At 38.9% G+C, this 8,954-nt stretch overlaps 1 protein-coding gene across 1 annotated transcript in view; it reads left to right on the top strand.

Annotated features, from left to right (window-relative positions):
- Window positions 1–231: 231 nt before the first annotated feature.
- LOC126084369 (uncharacterized) overlaps window positions 232–8,954 on the top strand; it is a 410,348-nt gene continuing 401,625 nt past the window's right edge. Inside the window, exon 1 of the mRNA XM_049898959.1 lies at window positions 232–257. The gene's annotated coding sequence lies outside the window, so the exon portion shown is untranslated. The remainder of the gene's footprint in view (window positions 258–8,954) is intronic.

Genomic DNA, 8,954 nt, shown 5'->3' with positions numbered 1-8,954 from the left:
AGAATTAGTTGATGTTCAACCATTTCAAGAGGCAGCATATGATCAGGAACTGATGGTACTGAAGGAAGAAGTCCAAGCTGCTCTGAAGGCATTGGCGAAAAACAAGGCTCCAGGAATTGATGGAGTATCGGTTGAGATGTTTCAACAAATGGATGCAGCGCTGGAGGTGCTCACTCATCTATGCCAAGAAATATAGAAGACAGCTTCCTGGCCAACTGACTGGAAGAGATCCATATTTATGCCTATTCCCAAGAAAGGTGATCCAACCAAATGTGGAAATTATAGAACAATGTCATTAATATCACACACAAGCAAAATTTTGCTGAAGATCATTCAAAAACGGCTGCAGCGGTATATCAACAGGGAACTGTCAGAATTTCAGGCTGGTTTCAGAAGAGGACGTGGAACCAGGGATATCATGGCTGATGTCAGATGGATCCTGGCTGAAAGCAGAGAATACCAGAAGGATGTTTACCTGTGTTTTATTGACTATGCAAAGGCATTCGACTGTGTGGATCATAACAAATTATGGATAGCATTGCGAAGAATGGGAATTCCAGAACACTTAATTGTGCTCATGAGGAACCTTTACATAGATCAAGAGGCAGTTGTTCAGACAGAACAAGGGAATACTGATTGCTTTAAAGTCAGGAAAGGTGTTTGTCAGGGTTGTATTCTTTCACCATACCTATTCAATCTGTATGCTGAGCAAATAATCCGAGAAGAGGGACTGTATGAAGAAAAGCGGATATCAGGATTGCAGGAAGACTCATTAACAACCTGGGTTATGCAGATGACACAACCTTGCTTGCTGAAAGTGAAGAGGACTTGAAGCACTTACTAATGAAGATCAAAGACCACAGCCTTCAGTATGGAGTGCACCTCAACATAAAGAAAACAAAAATCCTCACAACTGGACCAATGAGCAACATCATGATAAATGGAGAAAAGATTGAAGTTGTCAAGGATTTCATTGTACTTGGATCCACAATCAACAGCCATGCAAGCAGCAGTCAAGAAACCAAAAGATGCATTGCATTGGGTAAATCTGCTGTAAAGGATCTCTTTAAAGTGTTGAAGAGCAAAGATGTCACCTTGAAGACTAAGGTGTGCCTGACCCAAGCCATTGTATTTTCAATCTCATCGTATGCATGTGAAAGCTGGACAATGAGTAAGGAAGACTGAAGAAGAATTGATGCCTTTGAATTGTGGTGTTGGCAAAGAATATTGAATATACCATGGACTGCCAAAAGAACAAACAAATATGTCTTGGAAGAAGTACAACCAGAATGCTCCTTAGAAGCAAGGATGGTGAGACTGCGTCTTACATACTTTGGACATGTTTTCAGGAGCGAATATTCTCTGGAGAAGGACATTATGCTTGGCAAAGTACAGGGTCAGCGGAAAGGAGGAAGACCCTCAGCGAGGTGTATTGACTCAGTGGCTGCAACAATGAGCTCAAGCATAACAAAGATTGTAAAGATGGCGCAGGACCAGGCAATGTTTTGTTCTGTTGTGCATAGGGTTGCTATGAGCCGGAACTGACTGGACAGCACCTAACAACAACAACAACATATGCATGTATATACATATATGCATATACAAATATATGTATGTATATACATATAAACAAACAAAAGGCAAACCCATTGCCAACTCATAGTAGCCCTGTAGGACAAAGTAGAACTGCCCCATAGGGTTTCTGAGGAGCAGCTGATGGATTTGAACTGCTGTCTTTTGCTTAGCAGCCAAGTTCTTAACCACTGTGCCACCAGGGCTCCCATATACATATAAAAACCCATTGCCATCGAGACAATTCTGACTCATAGCGACCCTACAGAACAGAGTAGAACTGCCCCACAGGGTTTCCAAGGAGCACCTGGTGGATTTGAACTGCAGACCTTTTAGTTAGCAGCCATAGCACTTAACCACTACACCACCAGAGTTTCTGATATACACACACACACATATATATCAATATATTTGATATTTATGCATATATATGCATATATATATTTCCTGTTTTCACAATTATGTATGTCTGATTTCTTGAGTTGATCTTTTGTGCTCAAAAACTGTAAACATGGAGTAGTGGTGATATTATGGTCTGATGTAGATTGTTGTCGAATAAAACATCTTCACTCACTATTTTGCTCCTATTCTTTATGGCTAACCAGCCAACCATCCCTTGGTTTTTTTTCCGAACTTCTCCTCCAAGTGTATTGTGCATACATAGTCACAGAGACCCATATTGCTGAAAGCCAACCACATTTCACTTAAGCAGTTTGGAACTTTAGACTTTGGTCCAGATAAATATGAGAAAGATATTGAGAACAATTTAAATGGGGCCAGCGCCTCAGGCTCCACCTCTCTCTTTAGAGCTGTTCGACAAGAATTTCTAGCAACATCAAGAACTTAATACCTTCTTGTCCTATTTTCAGAGCCTGCTTCCAGCCCACCCCTGCTCAGCTGTTCAGTACAGAAGGAAATCATGGATCAGTGTCATTTTATTTTCATCTTTTAATGCGGATGCCTAATTCCCAAGGGATTATGATTATACAGTTTAATTAAAAGAATTTGAAAGGATTGTTGATAAAATAATCTAATGAAATGCTTCTTAGGCAATTAACAAACTTAGAACATACTCTGCTGGAGAGCAGAGGCCAACGTTTTCTCCTTCATTGCAGGCTTCAGTAAACACACCTCTCTTTCCTAGGAGACACCGGTGTCACCACGTCCCTTGGTCCTTATTAACATTTTGTATCTAATACATATGGGCTCAATGGGCAAGGTCTGCCTGGTGTAGAGCCCTGTGAAATTTAACAATGACCACACAAAACTAGGTATTTCATATGTGTATGGTCTGCATTTTCTGATCTCTCTGAGTTTGAAATAACCTGTAAACCTTTAAAATAATTTACTTCCCTCATTCTGCCTTTTAATTGATCGATACACATAGTTGAAGCATCTACCCACAACTGCAGCTTTATCTTTTATTGGATTTTTTAAAATTGTTTGATTTGACATATTAGGAAAAAGAGTATAATGCACAAAGAACTATTAGAAACGAAGTTTACCTACCTTTTTTATTCAGACGAGAGCTTCAGTCCGTGAGGAATCCTCACTAGTTCATGCCATTCCTCTGCTCAAAATCCTGCCATGGTTTTCTGGCTCGAGAGAACAAGAAAACACTGCCTTTGTTTTAATCTTAGTGACCAAGCGTTATTAAGGAGGAAATATTGGTTCTATGAAATAAGAATTACTGATACTTAGAAATCAAATACTTTGGCTCAGGAATTGTGGCCGTTGTTATTTATCACCCTCTCCTACTTTTTTTTTTTTTTTTCCTACATGTGTGAAGCTCAATTCCTCATTGTTGTATTTTCAATTTTTAGGGAAAAAAATACAGTGTAGAGTATGATTGATACTTTTCTCATTGCCAGAGGAGGGGGGGGATCCTATCGAACTTGACCTTGATTAGAAGAATCCATTTATTCACAATCTTTTGTTTCAACAAATAACAATAGGTACTCACTATTTGAAAAGTGATGTAGAGTTGTTTCTACCACCCATCTGTCAGTTTGTTGTACTGTGGTAGCGTGCATGCAGCTATGATGATGGAAGCTAAGTCATCATCAGTATTCCAAATACGAGCAAGGTCACCATGGCAGACAGGTTTCTGCAGAGCTTCCAGGCTGAGATAGGCTAGGAAAAAAGGCCTGGCAATCTACTTCTGAAAATTAGCCAATGCAGACCCTATGGATCACAACAGAAAATTGTCTGGTATAGTGCTAGACATGAGCGCTCTGAGTTGGAAGATACTCAGAATACACAGTAACCACAACAATGTATTCAAGCATGTGAAGAAGCTGGTGTAGGACCAGGCAATGTTTGGCTCTATGGAACATGGGGTGACCATAGGTTGAAACTGACTTGATGGCAGCTAACAACAAGTACAGTTGAATATTCCTTGTCATCAAGGACCTTACAATTTAATTGGACAGAAGAAAAGTTCCCCCAAAACATTGAAAAAGCATGTACTTCATAAAATAAAAAGGGGAGCTAACATTTATTGAGCTAAGCTCCTTATATAATAATCTTATTCAATTCTCACAACCACTTATTTTGCTGATCAGGAAACTGAGGCTCTGAGAGGACAGACAGTTCAGCAGAGATCTCAAGGTCCAGTAATGGAGACACGGGAAGTCTGCATCATCCCAAAGGCCACGTTCCTTTCATCAAAGTGAGCTATTTTCCAGGGGTGAAGGAAGACATACTTGGAATTCAGAAAAGTAGGCATAGGGAAAAGTGTCGAAGGAGTGGGGTTTGGAGATTGGAAGGATCTTAGAAAGATTGACCAATATTGAGAAAATCTTGTTTCACTCAAGTAAGTATTTGCAAATGGTAATGATTTTTAACTGCTTTCCTTTTCCTCTCTGTTTGCTCTTCAAGTAAGCTAATCCAGAAACTTGAAACAAGAATAGAATGAAATTTTATATTTGAAGTTCAATTATTAAAAGTAACTGTTGACATTCCTCATTCCGAATATAAAGCTATGACTGAAAGCCCTCAGAACTACAATAAACACCAAGGTATCTGTATTATGATGTAACATGTTATGAATTTACTTGTTAGTGCTCAACTGACTTTTGCTTAGTGGCAAGAGTTTGCTGTGAGCTCATGCACCGGATCCTTTCAAGCCCTGAGCAGAGCACCCAGCTTGGGTGTTCTGTTAGAGTGGCCACAGAGCCCCACGGAGTCCTATAAATAACTGGAAGCCTTGAAACAGCTCCCAGGCACTGCTTTAATGACTTCCAAGAGTCATCATGGAAGGTGATACTCAGAAGAACGAAGGAAACATTAGAAAAGAATGAAAGGAGCACACAGAAAACATCTTACTAATATAGATATGGCTTTTGTGACCAATCTGTACTTGCCCACAAATTTTACAGAAATCAACATACATCAATCTGAATTAAAAAAAATAAAATAAAATAATAATACAACTCTCCTAAGTAATGATACATTCCTAGTACTAAGTATATGCAGAGGTGCAGCGGGGTGGAATTTGAAAGCCTGCCCCAAAATGAGGGAGCCTGGGAGCTGAAGTAAGTGGGTTTGATGGTTTCCATTGTACCAGAGTTTGATGTAGAACACGTATGGATAGTTTGTTTCTAATTATCAATTTAAAAATAGCTTTAAAATATTTTTTTTAAAAAAACTTTAAATTTTGAACAGCTCTTGAAGCACTCTTACAGAGCTCTAGTGTTCTCAGGGACAGAATTTGAGGAATACTGATTTAAAGCATAATTTTTCTCCTGGAAAAGCCTTGAAAAAAATGGTTGAATATAGAGGTAAACACTTCATTTTACTCTAAGCAAACAGGGGTCATTCGTGCCTCTTCAGCTGCTCTTTTCAAATCTTCAGAGGATCTCCCGCTGCTTTTGTTGACATGAGTAATAGCCCACTGGGAAAGAAACTTTGTGGAGAGAAATGTCAAATATTTCCTTCTAAAAACTGGAAGTGGAGAAATATACAAGAGGGAACTCTAGGTGAGTAAATAAGTTACTCTTGAATGATTTAAAATACAGATTTTCATTAGTCTTTTTTTTTTTTCTTTCATTTTTAAGCTCGACCTCTCTAAATCTGTTTTTGGCTGTAATGGAAAGAAACAATAAAAATCTAATAAATTGCAGTACCTCCAACTCTATCAATGATAATCAAAAGTTATTGCGTTCAATTAGATCATACTTTAGTCACATACATCTACAGTTCTGTGAATTCCATTTTCAGATTTTACTGCATTATAAAAAGAATAATTTTAATAGAATAGCTTGAATAGAAAATTAACTAGAAGAATGTGTCCATTTTCAGATTAGAGGCTCTATTATACATTCTGACATACACATTTAACAACATGTCCTTAATATAGCAATTCAGAGCATTTTGGTGTTCTTTTCACATTAACTTTTGAAAGAAAGACGCAAACCATGGAAAACCTGTCTGTAGAGAAAATGCAATAAAATAAAACGTCACTCAATTATTAACTGAGTTGAGACTCTGCTCCATCACTTATACTGAAGTGAGTCTTTGCATCTTTATAGTGAGCCGTATATTAAAGATTTATGTTCAATCAGTGATCGAAAGGTATTTCAGTGTATTTGAATTTAAGACAGGGTCAAGTAAGTTCACTTATGATGTCCTTACTAAAAAATTCTAGTTCTACAGAAAATTGTCAGGTAGAGAAATTCCTCCAAAATCTTCCTTTCAGAGATAAGTACGCTTAATGGCTATATTGTATCTTTCCAGATTGTTCTTTTTATTATTGTACTTTAGAAGAAGGTTTACTGAACAAACTAGCTTCTCATTAAGCAAGTAGTACATTGTTTTGTGACATTGGTTGCCAATCCTATGACATGTCAACACTCTCCCCTTCTCGACCTTCAATTCCCTATTATCAGCTTTCCTGTCCCCTCCCACCTTCTAGTCCTTACCCCTGGGCTGGTGTGCCCCTTTAGTCTCATTTTGTTTTATGGGCCTGTTTAATCTTTGGCTGAAGGGTGAACCTCAGGAATAACTTCATTACTGAGCTGAAAGGGTATCCGGGGCCATACCCTTGGGGTTTCTCCAGTCTCTGTCAGGCCAGTGAGTCTGGTCTTTTTTTGTGAGTTAGAATTTTGTTCTGTGTTTTTCTCCATCTCTGTTCGGGACCCTCTATTGTGATCCCTGTCAGAGCAGTCAATGGTGGTAGCTGGGCACCATCTACTTGTACTGGACTCAGTCTGGTGGAGGCTGTGGTAGTTGTGGTCCATTAGTCCTTTGGACTAATCTTTCCCTTGTGTCCTTGGCTTTCTTTCTTCTCCTTTGCTCCTGATGGGGTGAGACCAGTGGAGTATCTCAGATGGCTGCTCACAAGTTTTTAAGACCTCAGATGCCAAAGTAAAATGTAGAAATTTTTTTTTATAAACTATGTTATGCCAGTTGAACTAGATGTTCCCTGAGGCCATGGTCCCCACAGCCCTCAGCCCAGTAATTCCATCCCTCGTAGAGTTTGGATGTGTCTATGGAGCTTCCATGACCCTGCTTTGGACAAGTGTTTCCAGATGTTTTAGTGCATTGTATTCCACATCTATTCACAAATATGGAATCCCTGGTTGCGTAGTGGTTAAGTGCTACGGCTGCTAACCAAAGGGTTAACAGTTCAAATCTGCCAGGCACTCCTTAGAAACTCTATGGGGCAGTTCTACTCTGTCCTACAGGGTCGCTATGAGTCGGAATTGACTCAACGGCACTGGGTTTGGTTTTGGTTTGGTTTATTCACAAATATATTTGTATAAGAATAGTTTGTTTTTACCTTTCATGTTATTCTATATCCTCTATTTTAACTTTATAGTAGAGCAGGGATTGGCAAATTTTCTGTAAAAGGCCAGATACTACCATATTCTTACCCAAATAACAGGAGCCTTCTGCATTTGTTTGCTGTCAGTGCCCCTCTCCCCATGAGGTATTTTAGCAAGCAAGCTATGCTAATTTTTTTTTTTTTTTTTTACAGCAACATGTCTAAGAGGATTGGCATGGTGGCACTTGTAAGAGTGCTTTGAGGGGGAAGGGGGAGAGGGGAGGGGGCTGGCAAACTAACACAGGGCACACATTATTTGCATAAAAATATGGTATATATTTTTGGCTTTGCCACCATACTCTCTCTGTCACAACCACTCAGTTCTGCATCTCTAGCACAAAAGCACCCATAGCCAATAAGTAAGTGAATGGCTCTGTTTCAATTCAATCTTATAAAAATAAGCAGTGGACCATATTTGCACCTCGGGCCATAGTTTGCTGATTCTTGCGATAGAGGATGGTCCTTTATCCCTGTTGTTGTGTGCCATCGAATCACTGCCAGCTGAGAGCAACCCCACGTGGCAGAGTAGAACTGTGTAACTTCGAGGCTTTAATCCTTATGGAAGCAGATCACCAGGTCTTTGTCCTGCAGAGCCGTTGAGTGGGTTCAAACCCCCAACCTTTCCATTATAGCCAGATGCTTAACTGTTACACCACCAGGGCTCCTTCCTTTATCTTTACCTGTACGGATAAGTCATTCTTTGTAAATTTTATGTATATACATAAACAAATCCCTTTGAGGGATATTTAGGTTAGTTTCAATATTAACTCTTATAAAAAATGCTTCAGTGAATAGCCTTGTGCATATGCATTTTGTCGATTATTTCTTTAGAATAAAATTCTGGAATTTGAATCGTTGAGCCAAACAGTATGCATATTTAAACATTTAAACTGTTACAGAATTAGCAGAAATTTAAGTATACTAGGCTATACCATTCTGACCAATTTCATTTATTATGATTTCTATTGTATTGTAGTAGGTATGTTTATATCTGTGTTTTTAATTAATAATTTGTAAGAGGAAACCCCTGGTGGCGTGATGGTTAAGGGCTACAGCTGCTAACCAAAAGGTCAGCAGTTTGAATCCACCAGGCGCTCCTTGGAACTCTATGGGGCAGTTCTACTCTGTCCTATAGGGTCGCTGTGAGTCAGAATCAACTCGACAGCAATGGGTCAGGTTAAAAAGGTTAGGTTAATTTGTAAGAATGCAAATTCTTCTAAATCAAAAAGCATAGGCGTTAACTAAAGAAAATGCCATATATATGTGTGTGTGTGTGTGTGTGTGTGTGTGTATTCATTCTAAAACTAATCTTTTGCCTTCCTTTTCAGGAGAGGAACAGATTAACAAAAACAAAGAAGTATATATATATATATATAAAAGGAGTAGAAATTGAAGATGCTCTAAAATCCTAGTGTTAGAAAAACCAAACCAAACCCATCGCCGTCAAGTTGATTCCAACTCATAGTGACCCCATAGGACAGAGTAGAACTGTCCCACAGGGTCATGGTAGATTTGAACTACCAACCTTTTGGTTAGCAGCCATAGCTCTTAACCA

The sequence above is a fragment of the Elephas maximus genome, chromosome 10 (assembly GCF_024166365.1).
Source record: "Elephas maximus indicus isolate mEleMax1 chromosome 10, mEleMax1 primary haplotype, whole genome shotgun sequence".
NCBI lineage: Eukaryota > Metazoa > Chordata > Mammalia > Proboscidea > Elephantidae > Elephas > Elephas maximus.
The sequence above is the reverse complement of the archived record's forward strand: the minus strand, read 5'-3'. Positions and strand labels throughout refer to the sequence as shown.